The sequence below is a fragment of the Eptesicus fuscus genome, chromosome 22 (assembly GCF_027574615.1).
Source record: "Eptesicus fuscus isolate TK198812 chromosome 22, DD_ASM_mEF_20220401, whole genome shotgun sequence".
NCBI lineage: Eukaryota > Metazoa > Chordata > Mammalia > Chiroptera > Vespertilionidae > Eptesicus > Eptesicus fuscus.
The window spans coordinates 30,505,803-30,530,390 of NC_072494.1; the positions used below are offsets into that span (position 1 = coordinate 30,505,803).

General features: G+C 52.5%; 1 long non-coding RNA gene across 1 annotated transcript; it reads left to right on the top strand.

Annotated features, from left to right (window-relative positions):
* The first annotated feature begins 5,977 nt into the window (after window positions 1-5,977).
* On the top strand, window positions 5,978-21,627 carry LOC129147875 (uncharacterized). The gene is made up of 3 exons (XR_008555093.1): window positions 5,978-6,015; window positions 20,409-20,629; window positions 21,529-21,627. It is a non-coding gene; the product is annotated as an uncharacterized LOC129147875 (long non-coding RNA).
* Window positions 21,628-24,588: the final 2,961 nt, after the last annotated feature.

Below are 24,588 nucleotides of genomic sequence, written 5' to 3' on the forward strand. Positions count from 1 at the left end.
GTAAGACTTAAGCCCATAAAACTCCTAGGAGAAAACATAGGCAGTAGACTCTCTGTCATTGCTCTTAGCAATATTTTTTCTGATATATGTTCTTGGGCAAGGGAAACAAAAGAAAAAATAAACAAATGGGACTACATCAAACTAAAGAGTTTTTGCACAGCAAAGGAAACCATCAACAAAACAAAAAGACAACCTACTAAACAGGAGAAGGTATTTGACAATGACACACTGATAAGGGGTTAATATTTAAAATTTATAAACACAGACAACTCAACATAAAAAACCAAACAACTCAATTAAAAAGTGGGCAGAGGACTTGAATAGACACTTCTCCAAAGAAGACATAAAAAATGGCCAATAGACATATGAATAGAAGCTCAACATCAATAACCATCAAATTAAAACCACAATGAGATACCACCTCACACCTGTCAGAATGGCTATCATCAATACATCAACAAACAAGTGTTGGCGAGGATGTGGAAAAAAGGGAACCTTCATGCACTGTTGATGGAAATGCAGATTGGTGAAACCACTATGGAAAACAATATGGAGGTTCATAAAAACATTAAAAATGGAATTGCCTTATGACCCAGCAATCCCACTCCTGGGAATATATCTGAAGAAACCCAAAACACTAACTCAAAAGAATATGTGCACCCTTTTCATTGCAGCATTATTTATTGTAGCCAACTTATGGAAGCAATCCAAGTATATAATTGTCTAACCATTATGCTGTAACCTGAAACTAATACAAAAGAATGTTGAATGCAAACTGTAATCCTATGTAATAAAAGCCTAATATGCAAATCGACTGGTGGAATGACCGGTGGAACAACCGGTTGCTATAACGTGCACTGACCACCAGGGGCAGATGCTCAATGCAGGAGCTGCCCCCAGCCCACAGGCCCCAGGCCAGCTAAGGTGGGTGCCAGCGGGGGTCCCCCTGATCGCCCAGCTCAGGCGTCCTCAAACTACGGCCCTGCGGGCCACATGCGGGTGTTTTTGACGTTTTGTTTTTTTACTTCAAAATAAGATATGTGCAGTGTGCATAGGAATTTGTTCATTGTTTTTTTTTTTAACTATAGTCCGGCCCTCCAACCGTCTGAGGGACAGTGAACTGGACCCCTGTTTAAAAAGTTTGAGGACCCCTGGCCCAGCTGGTTGCCCCACAGAGGGAGGTGACTGGCAGCGGCAGTGGGGGGCGGGGCCAGTGAGTGGGCGGTGCCAGGCCAGCCAAGGCGGGTGCTAGTAGCCCCCGCCCCCCCATCACTCCACCTGTTGCCCCACAGATCGGCCCTGATCACCAGCCAGGCCTAGGGACCCTACCTTTGCACAAATTTTGTGCACTGAGCCCCTAGTTGAAAAAATAAAATGAAATAATAGTATATGGGGGTTGGATGTGTAGCTTGGCAATAGTCCTACTAACTGAGACCCTGGGGTTTGGGGTGAGTGGACTTTGGGAGAAGGTGTGATCTCAGAGGCTTACATTGGGCACCGCTGTTTATTTCTGCAGTAGGTCCTCACTGAAACCTCCCTTTATGCTCCCCCCTGAAATGTCCCAAGGGTCCATTCCCCAGCTGTTAGGTCACTGGATAGTTTCCAGGGCCTGGACAATGCTGCTTCCTCCCATAGAACCAAGTTATAAACTGGTTCTGCCCTCCTCTTGCTGAAGGTCCCATTGCCCTCATTGCCCCCTGGCCCCCATTGGGCGTGCCTCTAAAAGCTGAGGTCAAAAAATCACCAACCAGCTCAGCAGAGGAAGCCTAGTGGTCTTCACTCGGCTGTCTTCCCCATCTCCCCAGCCTGGGGGAAGAACGAATGGGGTAAGGGGTGAGCCCGAAGAAGAAGAAATGAAGGGTGTTGGAAATCATTCTTTTCATTTTCAAATGGGGAAATTGAGACTGAGCAGTGGAATGCCTTGATGAAGAGTTAAACTGAAAGCTGGTGCTGGGTGCTGGCTTAGATACACCAGCTCCTGTGTTTTCACACCGCTAAGGCACACACACCTATCATGCTCGTGTGACAAGTGAGGAAACTGAGGCTCTGAGGTTTAGGTAATTCCTCGAGTCACACAGCATGAAAGATGTGACATGGATTCTACCTCTGGCCATTGGTGTCCCTCTCCTCTTCCTCTACCCCTGGGGCCACCACCCAAGTGCATGAGAATGAACCTGCAGCCTCGAGGGTCCAGGAGCCACGGAACAGCTGGATGCACAGAGCCCCTTGGCCAAGGTTGCTGTTCCCAGAAGGGGACGAAGCGCTGACATTCAGAGGGGGAACTTGGAGCCAGCCCACTCTCTGGGTTGGTTCACTGCTGGCTGTGGGACCTTGGGCAGCTGAGTTACTGCCTTCAGCCGCACTGTCTTTAAAGTGGGTCAAATAGGAGTCTTCACCTTCCAGACTGTAACGATGAGTGAGATCACATAGGGAAGGGCTCGGTGTGGGCAGAGGTGTCCTGCTCTCAGTACTGGAGCTATTGTTGTTGTCGTCCCAAGACCCAGGGCCCAGGAGGCAGCCTCTGCTACTGACCCATCCTGTTCCTTCCCCAGTGGTGACATCTCAGTTACCAGGAGCCTTGGCCACAGGATACAGGTCAAACGTCAAGGGTTTGACACTGACTTCCAGGTGACAAGTGAGTCACCTGCTCTCATGCGTGACACCAAGGTGCAGGCTCCACTGCTGTCCCCGCCCCAGCCCAGCCAGTTGCGTCTGACCGCCCTCTTGCTGGCTCCTCTCCTCCGCCTCCTCTGCGTCTCTTCTTGGCAGCTGCTGGGCCACCAGGCAGCTCTCTCGCCCCTGGGCGGGGCTGAGGGTCCAGGCGCAGGGGCCGTGGTGACCACTCCTCTGATTTGGAGCCACGGGCTGTAGCCGTGAACCCAGCCGGCCCCCGGGTCGCAGGAAGATCAGGGAAGAGTGTGGGGAGCTCCAGGCTCACAGTTCCCTCATCAATGGGGCCAGAGAGCCCAGCCTTCTCTCCCTGCTCCCTCCCGACCGGGAGAGCTCAGGCCCCAGTGCTGGCAGTCACTCCCTCTCCCCCCCCCACCAGCCCTCTCTGTGGGAGTCGGGGGGCGAGATGAAAAAGCTGGGCCTGACTGGGCCCAGGAATAACCACTAGTATCTGCGAGCATGGCAGGCTGGTGTGGGAAAAAGGGCGCTGCTCTCTCTCCTCCCGCCCTTCCCACAGCCCTGCTCTAGTGGCAACATGTCCAAGAGAATTATTATTACTATTATTACTCCTATTTGAGATATAATTATAGCAGCTCTCAAAGCAGCGCCTCACCCCCTTGGCGCTGCCGGGCAAACTAGGCGTGTGATGACGGCATGGAGCCATCCTATCTCACCCCCCTCCCTCCCTCCCTCCCTCCTTCCCTCCCTCCCTGTCTCCCACTCCAGCCCCCATGCCGACGCCTATGGGCCTTCTCCTGCTCTGGGCCCGTGGGCTCATCCGACTCACTCCCTAGTGCCTCTGGAAGGCCCCCCATTTAGCTGCCTCCTCCACTAGCTCCAAACTCAGCAGCCCCTGTGGTTGGAGCCCCAGAGCTGAGATCGGGTCTGAAGGGCTTTGCTTTGCTTGGATTCTCAGACTGAGGGGGCATGTGCAGAGCCACAGCCACAGCCACAGCCACAGCCACGGCCACGGGGCCAGAGCGAGGGCAGCACAGGGCGGAGAAGGTCCAGGGACCTGGGAGTGCAGGGGGCCTCCTTTCCCGAGACCCCTGCGGGCTCCTGTACCCTTCCATCCCCCCCGGGGGTGTGGAAGGGAACCTCAGGGAAGTTGGCCAGGCCCTGGGAGGGCCCTGGCCCCGGGCTGGCTGGGCAGCTGGCTGCAGGGTCTTGTCCGCCAGGACTGTGCCGATAGGGGGCAGCCTCCCCACACAGGGGCCGCAGGAGAGAGACATGCGGCCCCAGCAGGGAGGATGCAGGAGGGGCAGAGGCGGGAGATGGTCTGGGGTGAGAGGGGACCACGTGGCTGGAAGGATGAAATCTGCTGGTGGAGGGGCAGGCAGACAAGCTCCTGAGAGTGACATCTGGACGGGGCCTTGCAGGATGTTACCCACGTGGGCAGCTGGAGAGGGTGTGCTGGCCCAGGCAGGGCAGCCAGATAAAACACTGCGCATCCAGTTAAACTTAAACTTGAGAGCAACAGGGAAAACGTTTCAGCACATGACCCCAGGATTGCCGAGACGTGCCCACACGAGAAAGGTGTTTGTTCTTTAGCTGACATGTGACTGTAACTGGCCATCCTCAATGTGGCCACCCTGGGCCCAGGAACCGGCAGCAGCGAAGACAGAAGCACAGACATGTGCCCACCCTCAGGCCGTGGCTCTTGCTGCTGGGCCAGACCTTCCTTGCAGGACGGCCTCCCCACCACGTGGGGAAGTCGAGCTTCAAGCCATCACGATTTCTTGTTTCTTTCCCGAGCCTCTGCACCCAGCCCCTCCTCCCCTTGGGTCAAATTCATTCAAGCTACTCAGCAGTGGTGCCAGGCACTGTGCTTGGCGCTGGGGACACAGTGCCACATGGAATGTACCGTGTATGCACAGCTTTAAAAACCTCCATTGAGTCCTCAGGCGGGAAGGATGAGCAGCGAGCACGCTCCCCAGGTGCTCCGGCTGCGCTCCTTTCCCTAATGACCATCTGCGGGGCCAGTGAGCTCTGCTGAATGCCGAGGCCTCCCGGGATGGCGGGTGGCCGGCTCCCAGGAGGGAGGCACGTGACTGGCGCACGTGAATGGCGCACGCGGAGGTAGCACGTGAATGGCGCACGGGCAGCTAGCACGTGAATGGCGCACGGGCAGCTAGCACGTGAATGGCGCACGGGCAGCTAGCACGTGAATGGCGCACGGGCAGCTAGCACGTGACTGGCGCACGGGAAGCTAGCACGTGAATGGCGCACGCGGAGGTAGCACGTGACTGGCGCACGTGAAGGCGGGGGTGGCTCATCCCCGGAACCAGCCCGCTGTGCCTCCCGGCCGCCCCCCACCCTCAGTTCGGAGGCCCCGTCACTTCCCTCCACGCACGGCTGTGACAGGTACCCGCCCTGAGGAGCCACCTGCCGGCCCCCTACCCCAGCCCCCACGCGCATCGGGACAGCTCTCCAACCTCTCCGGACACCTCGCCTGCCCGTGTCCATGCTCCAGTCCCGTGACACTGGCCCAGCCTCGGGGTGCCCGCCCGCACCACATGCTGCCGGTGAGCGCCGGCTCCGGCCCACCTGCGGCCGCCAGCCAGTACCCCGGCCTGTGGCCCGTGAGCAGCGGCGCCGGCATGCCAGGCGCTCAGCCCGCAGTGATGCCCAGTGGGCTGGGGGCCCTCCCCCCACCCCGCAGCCCTGGGCCCCCCGCTGTATGACAGGGCCACTATGGCCCCAGACGTGCCCCACAGCCAGGACGACACCTCGGGCCTGGCCTGCCTCTGAGCCGCGTGGCCGCCCGCGTGGCCACCTTCCATGTGACCACTCCGGTCGGCGCGCGGCCCGGTCATGCATGTGCTGCCGGTGAAGGACACGCAGGCGGCCTCGCTCCCCGCGGTTCACGGTGAAGGCGCTGGCTGCGGCCCGGGAGCGGCCTTTCCCCGCAGCACATAGGTGACTGGACTGTGACAAGACAGAGGGGCCACCTTGAGCTCCGTCGCTCAGGCTGTCAGGGCCTGGGGGGCAGGTGCCGCGGGAGCTGCGCTGGGGGCACAGGTGACGTCATAGCCTGCCTGTCTGCCCCCCGGGGTGTGAGCCTGGGTAGCCATCGCTTGTATTGTCAAACCTGCAGCTGTTTATGTTTATGTTTTGACACAGTAGCCAAAGACGATGAGCAGAAAACCTTTTCTGCACAATAAAGGCACTATGCAAAGTGCAAAAAATAAAACCTCCTTTGACAATGTATGTGGTGGGTGGGGATAGGTAGTAAAAAGGACACACATATACACTTACAAACTAAATTCCTCTATCCTCTCTTTTTTTAATAGCGTTTTCAGAGAAAGGAAACTTCTGAGCCAGAGGCCTCCCTCCCCTGGAATAGTAAGTCCTCCTCTCCAGCATGGAGCTGGAGCAGTTGAGTTCTGTCTGTCCTTCTGTCTGTGCACGGAATTAAAGGCCTGGGAGCAGAGCCCTGTGGGAAGATACAGGAGGAAGGTGACTGCCCCAGCCCCAAAGGCTAGTCTGCTGGGGGACACAGTGCACACCAAAAACAACCCCCCCGCCAGTCCGAACCGCCTCACACAGATAGTCAGCACCGCAAATGGGTAAGGAGAGCACTTTTATTTCTGTCCAGGCCTCCACGTGTTAGGCATGTACTGTGTGCAGAGCACGTTGCAAGCCCTGTTCCATTTAGCATGTGCCCAGAGCAGTCCCGTGATGTTGATGCTCAGTAGCCCCACGTGACAATGGGAGGGATGGCACCGCAGAGGGAGTGGGTCACTAGCCCAGGTCACTCACAAAGTGACCACGGCACTGACGTCTGTGCCACCGAAGCCGAAAATTGCTCGTGAGTCAATGCGAAGGCGTTTGCACAAGTGTGTGTGCGTTTGCACAAGTGTGTGTGCGTTCACACCAGGGAGCTGGGCTCAGCTGCCCCTTCCCCGGCTGTGTGCACGCGCAGCCACTGCGCCAGGAGGCTGTGAGAAGTCAAGTGCCTGGAGGGTGGGAATGCCAGCCTTCTCCCATGGCTCTTGCCTGCCCTGGAGAGGCGGTGTCCGGTGTGGGATCTCCAGAGCAGTCGCTTCTAAAGTGTGGTCTGCAGACCAGCAGCACAAGCATCCCTGCACCTGGGAGCTTGTTCGAAATGCAATCCCTGACCCACCGGTGACTTCCACTGAATCAGGAGCTCCGGGCCCAGCCGCCTGTGATTCGGATGCTCCCGCAAGGCTGAGAACCACTCACTTAAAAGGACTCCCACTTCCCAGCTGCTGCCAAGCTCCTAGGGCCTTCGAGCTACTGGCGAGGCAGGAGGCAGCCCTGGGGGCTTTGTCCTGGGACGAGGCTCCCGGGCCCATGCCTGGCCTGTAACAGATGCACAACACATGCATTTGGGATAAGTGGATGAGTGACACCCAGGCTGCACAGCTCTGCTACCGTGCAGGAGGGACGGGCACCGGGATGCACCTGGGCTGGACGGCAGTGCCGGGTCCTCAGGGCTCAGGCAGACCCGAAACCCCCCGAGGAGCAGGAGGGAGAAATGATACTTCCCTTAAGTCTCAGGATGAACACAGTCCACGGGAAGGGCTCACCATGCTCTGACCTTCGGAGTTTTCAGCAGGAGGATCAGAGTTAAAAGTGACCACAGAGCGAACTGGCTTATGGGAGGGGCGGGGTGCTGATAAACCACCTCCAAGCACAAAGCTCTGGCTGGAGCGTTGGCGAGTGTAAATACTTCCCCCGCGGCCTGGCAGCTCCAGCACACCGCTGACCCTAGCAGCTCGTTTAAAACTAAGACTACTTGTTTTAAAAGTATACATTTCATATATGTATGTATGAAATCAAACAGCAGGGAGAACTTAAAGTCAGAAACCTCATCATCCCCTTCCACCCCACCCCACAGGGAATCCTCTGTAACCGTTTCTGGTTTTAGTTCTGATGTCCCGTCCATAGCCCCCAAGGGTGAGCTTAAACTGGCGTGGACTGGTCTCCCATCCCTGTACATGTCCACCAATGCCCTGGCTCGAAAGATGAGGAACCTAGCTCATCCTCTGACATCTTTCACTCCCTGCTACCTCCAACCCCCCCCCCCTCCCCCAAACACTTGGTTATTTTGCTGATACTTTGCAATTCTTCAGTTGGCTACCTTTATGTCTTTAAATAATAGTAGCAGGCACTCCTCTAGTGTTTGTTCTTAGGCAAGTTGCTGTCATACACAATTTAGTAGACATTAATGACTGAACCATCGCAGCGGCCCTCTGAGGCAGGTTGCATTTTCATTCCCATTTTATAGATGAGAAAACTGAGGCACAGAAAGGATAAGTAACTTGCCCAAGCTAGTAAAAGGCAGAGATAGGATTCAAACCCAGACAGGGTGGCTCCAGAGTTCATGCTTTTAAGCCTCTCAGAGAGAGGTCACGTGAAGTTACTTCACGTGGAAGACAGTTGCAGGGGCAATGTCCACAGGAATATAAATATATATTTATAAATGGGCTTTAACCTATTTGCTTTTATTGCCCTTACAATAAGCAAGCCACGGGTGTCTAGTGTCTACGCGAACCTGCCTCTGCCCTATCAGGTAGCCTGGGCCGGAACAGCTCAGGGCTCTGCCCACCATTAGGTGGGAGTTGCTGAAGGTCTGTGGTCAACATTTGCCTTCAGGTATAAAGGCTTCAGGTAGTTTTGGGAAAACGTATCTACCGATGTGGGCTTCTTTTTGTCCTCATTCATCCCGTGTGATACGTAGTAGGCCTTTCAACTGGAAGGCTTGACTCTTCAGGTTTAGGGTACTGTCTTCTCTTATTTCTTGAATAATCCCTCTTTATTTCCTTGCTTGAATGTTGGGCTTCTTAGATTTATTCTCTTTTCTTCTCTCTCTCTCTCTCTCTCTCTGGAAGATTGCTTCATCTTTTTATTGTTGCCTGTACACTAAATACTTTATTTTAGTAATTACAGTTTTAAATCATCCTTTGCCTGTCTCGTCAACCTGTTTTTGGTTTGCAGATGCCATCCGTATCTGCTTGGATCGCTCTGAAATGACAAATTAGAATTACCTTAGAGTTCCCTGAGTTGACTCCACTTATTTTGGGGCCAGTTGTTCTGGTTTCTTATCTTGATTGTTCTACTCCCTGAGGTTTTGGTTCCTGAAGTCATTTCATAGTCACCGAGGCCCTGCTCCGTCCCTGTGTGGCGCTGTGCCCGGGACAGGGACTAGGACGCGACCCTGTCCTCATAGGAGCTTTCCACTTCACAACTGACCGCCGCGCTGGGTCAGATCCCCTGAGCAGGGGGCTGCCCCGGGGAATGTGTGTCTCTTCCACCAGCATTGTACAGGGGGGTTGCTTGTCTGTCAGCTTCACTAGACTGTGAGCTGGGGTTCACACTTTATATACTTATTCCAAGGAGGCCCTGGGTAAAGTTTGCTACATCTTGGTTGAGTGGAACTGAATTGAGTTTGTGATAGTTGATATATTCACACACACACACACCCAACATCCACTGATGCTGTGGAGTTGTTCCGGGGGCTTCTGGAAGGAAGGGAGAGACCGGAACCAAATGGCATTCCTCGGAAAGGGTTAGTAGAGGATTGAGAATCAGAGTAATTCCAAGCCACTGCCATTCCCACTCCCCCATCCACTCACTTTCTAAACAAACACCAAAGCCACCATTGCCTCTTCTCTCTCTGGTGGCTCCAGTCACTTTTGCCCGAGTGTCTCAGCATCCAACCCTCCTCCTCGGTTCTATAATTGCAATAGTTAACAAGAAGCAGGGGCGGGGGGCAGGCAGAAATGCACTTACCAGGCGCTTTCTGGTGCCTCCCTCCCGCTTCCTGCTCTCCCAGAGCTGCAGGCCTCCTTCCAGAGGACCATGGGCCACGGGCCCAGAGCCTCAATTCATCCTTAATTCAGGCATACATTCATTCATTCATTCATTTATTCAGCCATTGACCCTTTACCAAGGAAACCTTATGTATTAGACTTAGTGCCAGACTCTAGAAACTTTAAAAAAAGATATGGTGTCCTCCTTATGGGTTTCAGGAGATCACAGTCACATGTGGCATTTTCCCAGGGGTACAGCAGACCCCACTTTCCTTGCTTGCCCCAACCCTGTGCTTCCATTGAGTTTGACCTCTGCTCCCGACCTCCACACTAGGCTACTGCCTTTCAGTAGGTAATGTGTTGATTGTATGAGTGAATGAATGAATAAACAGCACTGCCTAGCATGTGGGGATATGCCCAGCTTCTTCACGCTGAGGGGACCCATTGCCAAGTCCCACACTATTATGGACCCCAGTGACAGTTTGAGACCCGAGACAAGCAGAGAGACCAAAGCTCTCTGCAGCCTCCTGCTTCCTCGCAGCACCCACCTTGGGAAGGAGCGGACTCTCTGGCCCAGGCGCCTGATGGGCCGGGCTGAGCTCATTAAAATCTGGATCAAAGAGAGCTTGAGAAATGCAGGGTCTCATTAACACAGGGCCCAGACACCAGGCCAAGGGAGTGAGGCTGGTAAGGAAGAAGGGCGGAGGCTCTGGGGTGCAAGACGCTGCTGCTAATAAGTGTAAAGAAAGAAAAAACATGTGTTTGCATTCAGGCCTGGCCCCGACTCCAGGATGCCTGTTCTGAAGCCGGGGCTGTGGCGCACAGAGGAGGAGCCGGGCTTCCTCAGGGCGTCCTGCCAGGTGTGCTCTCAGAGCCAAACTGAGCTGTCAGTCACTGGCCAGCACGAGGGACGCTGGAATTCCCCTTTTCTCTGGCTTCCCTGGTCAGAAGCAACTGGCCTGCCCCTCCCTTCAGAGTAGAGGCTCTTTCCTTTGCTTCCTGGGGACGGAAGGGGACGGGGAGACCCTTGTTCTGAGCAGCCACCAATCTTCTACTGTCCACACTCGCTCGCCTGCAGTGGGCTTGGGCAGGAGTTGCGGACTCTGAGTTCTGTGAGGTGGTCCTGGTGCAGGCTGGGGGTTCAGGCCAGAGATCCAGAAGAGGATTTTTCATCCAGGATGTGTGAAAAGGATGCAGGAAGCCAAGGACTGCAGGGGGCTCTGGGAATCCGAGGGCCAAGTGAGCTGCTGAGCAGAGGCCTCCCCTCCACCCAGGGCGGCTCTTGGCGAGATCACAGGCTACAGAAACAATGGGAGGAACAGAAAATGTGCAGGGCCAAGGTCCAAGGCTAGGACTCCAGCCATGTGAGCATCCAGAGGCCATTGAAGATACAGGGGTTCTGTTTGTAGGGGCAAAGCTGCTGGGCCTGTGCACAGTGAGGCCTGGGCCAGGGGGCATGCCAGGAAGAAGGCCCAGTCCTGGGGTGGACCAGTGGCCTGGGGCAGGGTCTGGGGGTGGAGGCCAGGAGACCCAGCTGTAACAAAGGCTAAAAGCAGTGTTTATGGGAAGTTCTTGGGAGGCCCCAGGAGGGTGGGTAGGTAGGGTTCTTGGGGCTGTTTGGGAAGCTTGGAGGGGCCTCTCTGCAGAACGCCTGGGTCTCTGGCTCATCAGGCTGGAAAGCATTCCACCTGGCCCATGGTCAGGAGTGTGGGCAGCACTGACCACAGCGGGGATATTGCTCTCCTGACACCCAGACCCTCTGACCTTGGGGTGAGAAGAGAATCATCTTCGGGAAAAAAGCAGCGGGTTGGAGTCCTTTTCATTTTGCATGCTTTGCCTAATCCCCCGAGAAATCAGCTTTTCCCTTCCCAGCTCCATCTCTCCCTCCCCGGCAATCCCCAGCCCTAACACATCGCCCTGCTGTTCCTGTGTACTGTGTGGTATGTGTGAAAATAAGTGTGCGTGTATGAGTGTGAGTGTGTATGAGAGTGAATGTGTGCGAGCATGACAGCGTGTGAGTGAGCGTGTGAGGGTGTGAGCCTGTGAATACATATGCATGTGCGAAGCATGTGTGGTGGGTGTGAATGGGTGTGGATGTGTGAGTGTGAGTGTGTAAGGAGGCTGCCCATCCTGCCGGGCCCTGCACTCCCCACAGGGACACTTGGAGTCGATCCTGACGCTCTCCTGGAGCGACGGTTGATGGCATGGACAGGCCGTGTTTCCAGAAGGCCCAGCCTTGGGCTTCTACAGCGCTTCCCCAAGACCCCAGAGAGAGCATCCTTTCTGATGAAAAAGGCCTGATGGTTTCCAGCTTCAGCTTCCTCCTCTAACACCATCCCATGTGTGTGTGTGTGAGCCTGTTCGTGCACACAGCACATCGTGTGGCCACTGCACATGGACTATGGGGACGCCACAAGGACCCCCCCCCCCCCCCAGCAGCACATGTCTCACTGTGGGTGTGGGCAGTTTCTGCCTCTGTGGATAAAGGAGACATTCTCACCCATTGAGGATGCCGTGTGGCCTTTGCCTTTGTCAGGAGCTTGACTCCCAACTGGGACACTGTCTCCTGGGAGCCTGCCAGGTGTGGCTGTTTAAATGTAATTAAAAGAAATAAAATCTATTTCTCAGTTGCACCAGCCACATTTCAGATGCTCAACAGCCACGTGTGGCTGGTGGCCACTGTGCTGGACAGTGCAGACCTAGGCAGTGTCCATCCCTGCAGGCAGCGCTGCTTGGAGGGTTGTTGAGAAGAGTACAGGAGGCAGTGAGGACCAAGTGCTCAGTGCAGAGCCGGGCTCTGAATGAAAGATGACGGCTGTCACTGTTGTTATCAGAGCCCCTGAGAAGTCGTCCTCCCAGCCAGTGTCCTGAAGTACCACAGGACTCGGGGATGGAGAAGGGACCAGCTATACATCCCCTTGAGGCACACTCTGGGGAAGGGGACAAATGGTTCAAGTTCTGTACTCTACTGATGAGGAAATGGAGGCCCAGAGAAGTGAAGTGACGTTCCCCAAAGTCACCTGACAGCGCTGAGGCCAGAGTCCTGTTTCCTGACTCCTCACCCGATGAGCCTGTCCACCTCCCTGCATTCAGATGCACTCAGACCGGGCTGCACCAGAATTATCTGGGGGCTTCGTATAAGCCCAGGTTTCTAGGTCACACCTAGGATGCAGTAAGCTTGCAGGGTGGGGCCTTCCATCTGCGTTCTTACCCGGAGCTCCAGATGCTTTGGCTCTTTAGCAGGTTTGGGGGCCCTAGGCCAGGAGACCAGGGTCTGACTGGCTCCGGCCCCTGGTGGCTTGCACATGGCAAGCTCAGGGAGCAAAACTCCCCCACCCTCCACCCCTCACCCTCTCCTGAGCTCATTTCCCCAGAGTGCCCTTCTTCCCCTTGACACACATCAGCAGTTCTCGGGGTACCAGTGAGTGAGGACCTCCAGCCCGTTCCCACGAGGCGCACCAAGGCAGCTGCGCTCACCAAGGAGGCGGAGGCTGAGCCCAGGAGCCGGAGGAAGGCTGCAGCTCACGGGGGCCTCTTGGGGCCTGGGCACCTTGGCTTTGACTCAGGCCTGTTGGCCGGGGAGGGAGCCACTCACTCCATCCCTGGCTGCCAAGAGCAGCCCTCGCAAGAGGATGCTGACCAGCCTTCCGAGTTGTTTGGCTCCGGGGACTGCTCTCTCTGAAAGGAAGCCTTTAATCTTCCACAGTGTAATCAGGAGCTGAGAGGGACCAGCTTCCCATTCCAGGGAGCTCAGCGGGAGTGTGCAGCCCGGCCCTCCGCAAGGAGAGCCCCTTTCATGTGAGCATGCCGAGCGTCTTGTCATCCCCGTGGCTGGGGATAGAGACAGCACTTGCCGGTGTCTGCCCCTGTGTACGTGCGGTTTAGCTGGGAGAGGGATGAGCCTGGGGGTGTGCAGCTGGATGGCTCATCGTCACCTGGGGTGGGCGCCCTCCAGAAATTTCCCTGCTCTCCACAGCTGGTTTCAGCCACATTCCAGTGGGGAAACTCTCAACAATGGGGGTCCCCTTGGGATGGGGTGGGAACTGTATCTCCTACATCCTCTGTTCAGGGCTTAATAGGTCACAACAGGAGGTTCTTCCCAGCACCAGCACCCTCTTCCTTCCCCCAAAGAGCAGAGCCCAGGGAGGTGGTGTGGAGAGGGAGGCTAGGTTTAGAGGACGCTGACACCCACTCCCCAGAGAAGCTGGCATGGAAGGTATCTACAGGTGGTCAAAGGACCCCTCAAGGTACATCTACTCATTCACTTATTCATTCACTCATGCACTCATTCATTCGACACACCTTTACTGACTAGTATGTGTTCTTGCCTCTGAGGAACAGTAGCAAACAAAAGACAGAATCCTTGTTCTTGGGGAGCTAACATTCCTATGGGGGAGAGGGGAGATAGAAAATAAACAAGTTAGTACATAATGCAGTGTGGGTTAGAGAAGGGCTATTTCTGATAGGGTGTTGGGGAAATGGGCTCAAGAAGCATCGACTTACTGCTCTTCCCTGGTGTTAAAAACATCCTGACTCTTTGTACCTGTCCCTTGGAGTGTCTTAGAAACCAGAGGTTAAAATACCCTTGTTGATCTCCTCACTACCCTCTCTGTATACAGCTTTCCTGAGAGTCAAAGATTCCTACATCTAAAGTTACCAACCATGAGCCACAGAACTTTTATGATGTGATAAAAATTGCCAGGCTGATGTTATATCTGTTATCTTGAAGGCCCCTTCATTCAATCCGGGGCTGACAATAAGGTCGGCTCATATCATCTTGGTCTCAAGAAAGTGTTCCCTTCAGGCCACTCTCTTAACTTTTACTCTCCTGAACTGACACCTTGGGATCAGCCCTGCTAACCTCCCCTCACCCCCCCTCCTTGAAGAGGATGGAGGTGCAAAGGTGTAATTTGTGATAAGGGAAGTCTGCCTGGAGGCCTGCCTGCTAGTACCGATACCAGTCTCCCAGACTGATAGGCATCAATCTGGGCATGCAAGACAAGTCCTTTTCTGGAGAGGCAGTGGGTGTGGTGGATTTAGAGGCAGAAACGTGGTTGGAGTCCCTGCTGCCCTGTGGCCTGGAGGGAGCACTGGCTTGAGGGTCAGGCAGACTCAGAAGCAAGTCATGCAACTGCTATTTCCTGGGTCGCCTCTGCCAGCCTCAGTTTCCTCATCTGTAAAATGAGGATCTTTACCTATCTTTAAAACACTCTACGCAAATCCTTGGCATATGTTAGACCAGGGGTCCTCAAACTTTTTAAACAGGGGGCCAGTTCACTGTCCCTCAGACCGTTGGAGGGCCGGACTATAGTTTAAAAAAAAAAAACTATGAACAAATTCCTATGCACACTGCACATATCTTATTTTGAAGTAAAAAAACAAAACGGCAAAAACACCCGCATGTGGCCCGCGGGCCGTAGTTTGAGGATGCCTGTGTTAGACACTTGATCAATGACATTGGCTTCTTAGGCTAATAGCTTAATCTCTTACCGTTTTGATTTTTCATCCGTGAAAGCGAGCTATCAATATATCGCTCATGGGGTTGCAGTGAGGATGAGATAGGTAAAACCGCTTGTCACGGTGCCTGGGGTTCAATAGTGTGTGTCTAACCTACCTTGGGAGCTCGTCCCAGAGTGAGCCAGCAGGTAGGTAGGTGTATAATGGGGCACAAATATTGCTCAAGCCACCGCCGTCTGCATCGCAGGGATGGGTCCTCTTCCCGGGCCCCTGGCTCAATGAGGAGAAAGCAAGGAGGGGAAGTGGGAGGAAGGACTTCCTGGGTGCTTTTGCTGATTTAAATTCTGGTTTCAGAATCAGAACTGACAACATGGGTAACGCACCAGCTGAGCAGATTGCACACTCAGAGGAGGGAGGGGCGGGGTGAGGCCAGAGGCCGGTGAAAAGTGCAGCCTCACAGCCTCCACTTCCCCTGCGGGGAGTCAGTTCTGCTTCCAGGGTTCACCATGGGCCTTGCTGACTCATCATCACACAGCTCGCTCCGGAAAGGAAAGCGGAGCGTGTGCAAGGAGGCTTATTAATAGCCTTTGCCTAGGACACTCATCCTGACTTTTCCTAAGATAGTTTGAAGCAGGCCCTGATGCCCTGCCCCTCATGCCCAACCCCACAACCCCAGCCTTCTCCTCCTAGAGACTGAGAAGTAACAATTCTGGGCACAGAGGAGTGCCCGAAAGGCTCGGAGCTTCCATCCTGTCTTTTTAGATTGCTTGGAATTTCAAAAGGGTGGCCAGAGGGCAAGGCATGGGGAGATCTTCCTATGGTTCCAGAGGGCCCCCCACCCACCTACTAAACGGGGAGCTATGGCAGGTGAGGAGGGGGGGGGTTGCAGAATGAACCCTGGAGAGTTCCAGGACCTAGCAGAGGGCAGAAAGCAGCAGTGCCAGCCAGCGTGGCTGGTTTGGGGGGGAAGCAGCTGTGCCCCTGGTGTCTGCCCACTTCCTCCTGGGCACAGTCGGGTCGCAGGGAGCACCTGGACTATGCGTGGTGTGGGGGCCGTGGTCTGACCGCAGCCTCGCACAGAGCAGCCTGCTTTGGGAGCGCCACCCACCACGGTGAAGAAGGCGCCTGGGTGGAATAGAGTCTGTGACAGGGTGGATCGGCCCCTGGGGAAGAGGTTCGGGGCCCAGGTTCTCCAACGCTGCGCTGGGGAGCTGGCCCGCACATCTCTGTGGGGGCCTTTGTATGGATGAATCAGAGGAGCCTCATGGGGTACCAGCACTGGTTTTTCATCTCAGCTTTACTTCTCATTAGCTGTATGACCTTGGTGAAGATATGACCTCTCTGTGGGCCTCGGTTTCCTCAACTATAAAAAGATGGAGCTGGGCAAGATGTGTTCTAAGGCCTCTTCCAGGTGGGACATTCCTAGCTACTATTATGCGCCTATTCAGAAGAGAGAGGGACAGCTGAGGGGGTCAGTGGCTGGACTGGTTGGGGTAAGCGAGGGACAAAGAGGGGGAGGATTCTCTCTCCCTCAGAATCTCTCCCTGTCCCATTTATTGGAAAGGCTTCCCCGGGCTCCTCCCAGACCACCTTGCTGCCCTGGAACACAGAGTCCAGTGTGGCTTTCCTGGACCTGAGGCAGGCCTTCCGGCTCGGGCGAGGTCAGCAGAGTCTCTGCTTCCTCTCCCATCCCCCTCTGGCCCACGCTGCTTCCCTTTTCCTCCAGCACCTCTGTGTTCACGTCAGGATTCAGTGAAGGAGTGGAAGTGATGTGAAGGGGGTCTGGGTACTGAACAGAAAGCGTTGCCTGTTGGCATGGGTGTGAGGGGTCTGGGGAAGAGAGTCAGACAGAGAAGGGAAGTCTTGGAACCAGAGGAGACCTTGGCTGAGAACCTGAGTGCTCCCCCCCACTCCCAGCAACCAGCAAGACCTCATGGCTCCCAAATTCTGCCTTCACGTCTCCATCTTTCTAGTGGACACACCTGTCCCCTTCTGTCTCAGAAGGAGGTTGGGAGCGTCCACATAGCCCTTAGACAGCTTGTTGCTCACTGGCCCTGGCAGAGTGTGGGGAAGGGGGGCAGGGAGGCACAGTCACCCTTGGCAGGGGAGTGTCACTGGGGAGCTGGGGGTGCTAGGGGTTAATGGACTAACTGCTGGGGTTGGAATACCCCAGCGCCCAGCTTCAGGATCCTTGGAGATCATGCCAGGGAAATCTGGGCTAAGACTCCCCTCCTGCCCCTGAACTTGGCATGAATGGAAGGTGGAAGCAGCTGAAATGATTCCCTGGCGGGCTCTCCAGCTCGCACGTCTGTCTAGCAATTGCTCGCGCCTGCAGAAGCCACCTCACACGCGGCCCCTGGATCCAGATTTCTGCAGAGCAGTGCCAGGAAAACGTGGGGGAAGGGAGGGGCATTTGGCTCATGATGGTTTGAAAATGGGTTGTCTTTTGCTCAGTTGATATTCCTCTGGCATTAGTGTACTGACTGTGAAAGAGAGACTTTGTGCCAAAAAGTAAGTCTTCCTGGAACAAGGAGGCCAGTGAAAATGAAGGCAGCACAAAGAGAGAGGGTGCTTTTCCGTTTCGGCACGGGATCTGCAATTGCAATAAACAAGTAGAGAGCACCCGCTGGAGGAGGAGGAGGCTTGTGCTAAGAGCACAGATTCGGCGATGCTAAAAGGTGAGGCTTAGACTGAGGGTTATTTTATGAAGCAGTTAGAACTATGCCTGGTACACGGTACGTGCTCGGTAACTATTACTTATAGTTAATATGTTTTATTCCAGACACTTAGGGGCATCATCTCTGTTGTTAAGGGCATTCATAATAGTTGAAGGGATAAGAAACAAACACGTGCAAATGTAGGTAATAAACAATGAACAATATTTTAAATGACTCAGTGGAGCAGGCTGGTCCTGCCATGCCCACAGTCCATTTCTAAATGGCGAGGCCACCCCTCCCTCAACCCTATGGAAGGGGCAGCCCAATGGGGCTCTACAACCCATCACCTGCCCACAAGTATCTGGACCAGGGTGAATGCCTGACCTGGTAACTGGTCAACTGCAGGCTACAGGCAGCATGGCCCGGTGGGAAAATATTTGTTATTCCAATCAGATTCTCTCTAGAAAAGCTGGGGCGGACTGCCGAAGAAAATGAGATACTTGGAGGGAGCGGGAGCTGAAAGGACCCCTGAGGTAGAAACAGGGTCGGGAGGGCGGATGTACACAGACATTACAAGGGAACAACACCCATCACAGAGATGGGACCAGAACACACACACAGCAAAGCCAGTGTGAGAAGGGGACCAGGTGGCTCTTGCAGAAAGACAGGGAGGGATGACTCCTGTCTGGGGAAAGTCGGCAGGTGTCGTAGGCTTTAGTTGAGGTCCAGTCCAGAGTTCTAAGGCCACAACAAGGACCTTGCATGTATGCCTTTCCACTCTTCTTCCTAAGGAGCCGTCATCCCACATCTCCCAGCCTGGCGCTAAGTCAATCTGTCGAATGACCAATTTGCCAACAGTATAATTTAAGGAATAGTCTTTTTTTAAAACAGTCGATGAAAATGCATATATATATATTTTTATTTGATTCAGACGTTGGCTTTCAGCAATTGGCTTTCAGAAAATTGTTTTTAGGCACGTGGCCCTGCTTCCAGCTATTCCTGAGAAAAAGATGGCTGATCGCAGCCCCTGGGAATATAAGCTTCTTTATTCCTGTGCGGGAGGAGAAAGGGCCTCCAGGTGGGTCCTCTGGGCTCCCATGCCATCCCCTGAGCCAATGACCCTGGCCTGGAGGATGTGCTGGCCGGAGGGGACCTAGTTCAGGGCCTTTTTCTGAACCTGTCACTAGGGTTGTTGTAGGCGGCGGGAATGGCACTCGGTGTCTGACCCACAGGGTCAGACCAGACCTGGGTTCAGCAACCTCAGTACATGGGTTCCGACGAGGAAAGAATTTAGAGCCAAGATCCAAACTGTAAGAGAACACTTATTCATAAAATCACAGAGGTAGAAAATAATGGGCTTAGGAAACAAGTTATAGAGGTAAAGGAAGGGTCCTAGGAGCTTGGGAGTGGGGAAGGTAATGACAACCACCTAGGGGAAGGCGGAGGGAAAAGGGAAAGGGAACGGGAAAGAGATAGGCAGGCACAACACAGGAGTCCTCTGTCCTAAGGGCTTAAGGGTGGAGATTTTAGGGACGGTCCCAGGGGAAGATCTTAATAGAATATTCTGCAGCTTTCCAGGTGTGTCCTTTCAGGGTTGTGGTCTCCATTGATTGGTTGGTCCTGAGGGCAGCCATGGCTGGTTTCGTTGCTTTTCTGAGCCTGGAACAGAAATACAACGGAGGCCTAGCTGTTACCTGTAGGGAGGAAAGATCAGAGGGTCCAAACCACATGACCAGCCATACGCTAGAGGAGGAAAGGTCACTCTGGGGGAAAGGTCCCACCCTACATTTTGTCCTTTGCTAGGCACCCAGGTGACCTTCTGTACCTGGCCCATCGTCCTTGCTCTGCTCATGTCTGTCTACCTATCACAGGGTCAGGGTGAAGGGGCAATGTTGATGGGCTTAAGTTATTCAAGCCCTACTCCTAAGGCTGGGGGGGTAGGTGGAATCGCACCCTGGACACATGTTTGTGAGGTTCCATGTAAAGGCCTGGGAGGTCACAGATACAGAGGAGGCAATTTGTCATGCTGTTACAGCTGGGGACAGTCTTGATTAGCCAGCCAAAGGGTTTGGACTTAATTCTCCAGGCAGCCAGATGGCCTGACCTCTCCCAGGTGGTATGTTAAGAAGACTAGGCTGCCTGTAGAATGGATGGGAGAAGGGGAAAGTCTGGCACACTAGTGATTATTAGAGACCGCAGGAGGTTGGGCAATAAGGACTAAAACTGAGGAACTAGAATGAGAAAGGAAAGAGAGGGGTGACCAGGAAGTATGTTGAAAGAAGAAGTAATAGAAATTAGTCTTACTAGACATTAGGGAAGTGAGTGGATGGTGGTGGGGTGGTGGTGGGAGTAAAAGATGACCCCAAGGTCTCTAACCTGAATGAAATGTTGGAGTGTCTGCCCCACATCCTTAACCCTTTTCTCCAAGAGTTATCCTCTCACTCATAGGGAAGGGTCCTTGTCCTGGAACCCTGTTGTTTTGATGGCCTAGCACTCCCCATATTTCTTTTTTTTAATATATATTTTTGATTCTAGAGAGAAAGGGAGAGGGAGAGAGAGATAGAAACATCAATGATGAGAGAGAATCATTGATTGACTGCCTCTTATACACACACTTCCTCCCCTCCCCCACTACTGGAGATTGAGCCTGAAACCTGGGCATGTGCCCTGACCAGGAATCGAACCGTGACCTCCTGGTTCATAGGTTGATAATCAACCACTGAGCCACACCAGCTGGGCGCACTCCTCCTATTTCTGTGAATAGGCTCTTCTGGAAACTGCCTACTCTGCACTTTCCCTCCATGTTTATTGGAGACCACTGTGCTAATACACAATCCCTGTCTAGGAGCACCTGACCTGAGATGGGTGAATCCAAACTCTTCCTGAACTTGGCAGTAGAGCTGAGAAAGTGATGTCTGTCTCTCTCTGGGAGGTTGACGATGGGACTGGCTCAGATGGTGACCTGCTACTGACCTCATTCTTCCACATAACCAAGGAGCAGAGGAAGCCAATCTGTAATATGGAGAAGAAAGAAGCGATGCAGATATGGCTTTTGAGAGCAAGCCTGTGAGCAGCTGCTGGGATCTTTGGGCTTCTTTATATACATTTTAAGTAACTATTTCTGAAGTTGGAAAATCAGGAGTAGCTGCCAATTCTAAAAAGAAACTACACTTGATCCTCAAACAATGTGGAGGGTGAGGGACACCGAGCCCCGAGCCCGCCCCCCCCCCCCCCCCCGCCCGCATGCAGTTGAAAAACTGAATATAACTTTTGACTCCCCCAAAACTTAACTGCACTCATCCCTCAATATCTGTGAAGTATTGGTTACAGGGCTACTATGGATACCAAAATTCCCGGATGCTCAAGTCCCTTATATAAAATGGCATTTGCATCTGGGGTTTCCAACCATGGATGGAAAATACTGTTTTCCATCCTCATTTGATTGAGTCCATGATGGGAAACCTGGGGATCCAAACGGATGACTGTATATTTATTGAAAAAAAAATTCACATATAAGTAGATCCGTGCAGTTCAAACCTGTGTTGCTCAAGGATCAACTGTACATCAGTCTGGAACGTCTTTGCTTTACCAGTGAGTTTACTGGAGGTTTTCAAGCTGGACCATCACTTAGAGGAGATGTCACAAGGAAATGCCAACACTTCCTGGGCAGACCCTAAGTAAAGAAGGGAGCCTTGGGAGTAGGTGAGAGAATGTGTGGAGAGAAGTTCAGAGGAACCTTGGAAGGTGGAAAGGGACCCAGCAAAGAGAATAGAGAGATTTACCAGGGGGTTGGGGGAGTTCCATGGTAGTGTCCAAAGAATGTAAAGGAGGAGCAAATTCAGAGATCTTAAGTAGCAAGGAAACAAGGGTGACTTGGGGCAGGCTCTGGGGTTGGTTGATTTTGCAGCTCAAAAATGTTACTTAGAACCCCGGTTCTGTCTACCTCTCTGTTCTGCTGCACCCAGCTCTGGCTTCGTCTAAGGGTGGATTCCTCCCTTCGCTGAGTGGAACGGTGGAAAAGAGACAGTGAATGTTTTCCCAGCACGGAATCTGAGCTTCTCTCTGCAACCCTGATTGAGCCACTTTCGATCATGTGCACACTCTTAGCCCAGTAAGACTCGCCAAAGGTATGCCCTTTATTGATTGGCTTACTTAGACCAATCAGGAGCCACTCTTTAAGCTGGGGGTGAGATCAGTGCCCCCTGAAGCGTTTGGCAGTGTAGAGAGTGATGGCTCCAGGAACCCTCCTCAGGGTTCTGTCGGGAAGGGAGAAAGGGAAATGGAAGCCTCGGAGGCAATGAACGGTTTTCCACGTGGACCACAAGGCCTGCATGAGCTGCCCTTCCTCACCTTGTTCTTGCTGTCTGTGCTTTGTGAAGTTCCCAGATTGTATGTACTCGGTTTCTTTCTCCCTCATGATCTCCTACGCGGATCCCTCTGTGGGTAATAGTCTCATATTTGCTGATTAATTCCTGTTCTAACATCAAGTCTCACTTAAATGTCATTCCTTAAAGAGAACTTTCCATCCTCCTACACTAAATTAGCCACCATCACCCCCCACTTGTGTCCTGATTCAGAATCTAATTTCAAGTTGTAATTAGGCTTATATTCCATTCCCTTGTAGCTCTGTGGGGCAGAGGCCATGCTTATTCTGCTCAACAAGGAATCCTCAGAGGTTGGCACACAGCAGATGCTCAAGAAATATTTGATTCCTGGCCATCGTGGCTCAGTGGTTGAGCGTCGACCTATGAACCAGGAGGTCATGGTTCGATTCCCAGTCAGGGCACATGCCCGAGTTTCGGGCTCCCTCCCCAGTGTGGGGTGTGCAGGAGGTAGCCAATCAATGATTCTCTCTTATCATTGACATTTTTATATCTCTCCTCTCTTCCTCTCTGAAATCAATAAAAATATATTTTATTTTTTTAAAAAAGGAAAAATTGATGAATGGGTGAATTAGATAGTTCACCCACTTCTTTTCCTACTGCTATTGTCTATTTAAAGCACCTCAAACTTCTTTTGAAGTCAGTTGAATATAGTTATTCCTACAAAACAATAACTTCCAAAAGAATAATTACTTTAAATGAACCTAAATAATAAGGAATGCTTTGAAAGCTTACAGAGTCCAAGCAATGGGAGTTTTTTTCATGATGTATCTTTATTATGTTCAAGTAATTTATGCTTCATGTCAGTTACACAGATTAAAGCCAAGACTAGAGAAAATTGAGGAACTAGGTTAGACATTGTCTTTGTTCGACAGCCTACCTCATTAGTTAATCATATTATCAAACATCTATTGAATACCTCCTCTGCATCAGCCATTGGGCTGGGCTGTAAGACTTGGCCCTGTTTTCATGCAAGTTTACATTCCTGTCATCCTATCTGCTAAGGCAAGAACTGAATGAATGCATCTTAAGAATGGTTTTCTAGTACAAAGATTGAAACAAATAAGCTTTTCTGGTTAACCTTTAGATAATTCAATTAGCTTCTATTATCAGAACATGTAGTCTGTTTTGCCAGTCAGAGATTTTACACGGGAGGGGATTAAGCACCGGCAAGCTGTTAGGAAGAGAGGCTGCTGGAAGCTTGTTGTGAATTCATGTTTACACAGCAAGCACACTGTGTCTGCCCAGATTGCATGGCTGTTTGGCGTGGCTAGAGGTGGCTGTTGGAAATAAGGGGATAATTAAATCATTGTCTTCTCCCAACTACCCCTTGGAGCTACCACGGATCCTGGTTAACTGAAGCATAATCGTATTTTGTTTATCAGACTCCAGACAACTCGGGCTTCAAAATCCACCCAGATCTCAACATGAAAATTTCACAGGGAGGAGGCAGCAGTGGTCTGCTGTGGTAACTCGTTTTTCGATCTATTTTCCAATTGCCCTGTCTTCTTCTCTCAGAGGGAGACCTGGGGAGAACCTGACTCTCAGGGCTGATGTCCATGACAGGCTATGAGATAGAGAATATTTCACTATTCGGTGGTTGGGTCTGGGGGGAAGAAAAAAAAAGAGGAAGATGTAATTAGAATGCCAAGTTAAAAATCTTTAAGCTGGCAATATGGAAGCATTTGGTTATCTACTTTGCAGGGACATCATGGCATCAAACGCAGAGGAATGTGCTGTGCAAATACAAAGGATGTAATTTAATAATTTAATAGTTTCCAAATGTCCTTTCTTATTTTATTATCATCCCTCCACTTCTTACACATTGAAGAAGAAAAAAGACTAGTTTATATTTATCTTTCTCACTTATGCTGAATGAGCATATTTCACTCAAGGAAAGCAAAACTAGCCAGGTCTGGTTTAATTGCACAATATATTGTCTTTGAAGATAAATGCTTCATGACCACAGAATGAATCAGCTGTCAGAGCGAGGAGCCATGTTGTGCCTGCCACTCTCGGTATGTGGTGTGGTTGCGGAACAGTGGGCTGGGCTTCACAGTCACACCACACACGTGCACCCTGCAGCAGCTTGATTAGCAAACATGTGTGAATTCGGACTTCATTCTCTTTCTCTTTCCTAAATTCTGCTCATGAAGCTAGGTTCCGTGGTTATGCAGTCCTACAGGATGAAAGCTCTCAATGATCATTATACTCCTAACTAGAGGCCCGGCGCATGAAACTCTTGCGCAGGTACGGACCCGGCCTGTGATCAGGGCCATCTTCCCCAGCTGCCTGCAGTCAGCCCTGCCCCCCGCCCCACACACACACCTCTAGTTCCTGTTTGCTATAGGGTGATCAGTGCCTGATGGCCGAGGGAAGGGACCAAGAGGTGGTCAGTGCACCTCATAGTGACTGGTCCAGCGGTCATTCTGGTCATTCTGCCGTTAGGGTCAATTTGCATATTACCCTTTTATTATATAGGATAATAGCTACCATTTACTGTGCACCTAGTACAGGCCAGACGCCCGGCGAAAGGCTTTGCATTCTCCTCTTTGGAGCCCTGCCAACATCACTGTGAAGTCTATTTTATCATCCTACTGTTTTTCTCGTTTTGCAGGGGAGGACACTGAGCAGAGAGCCCTT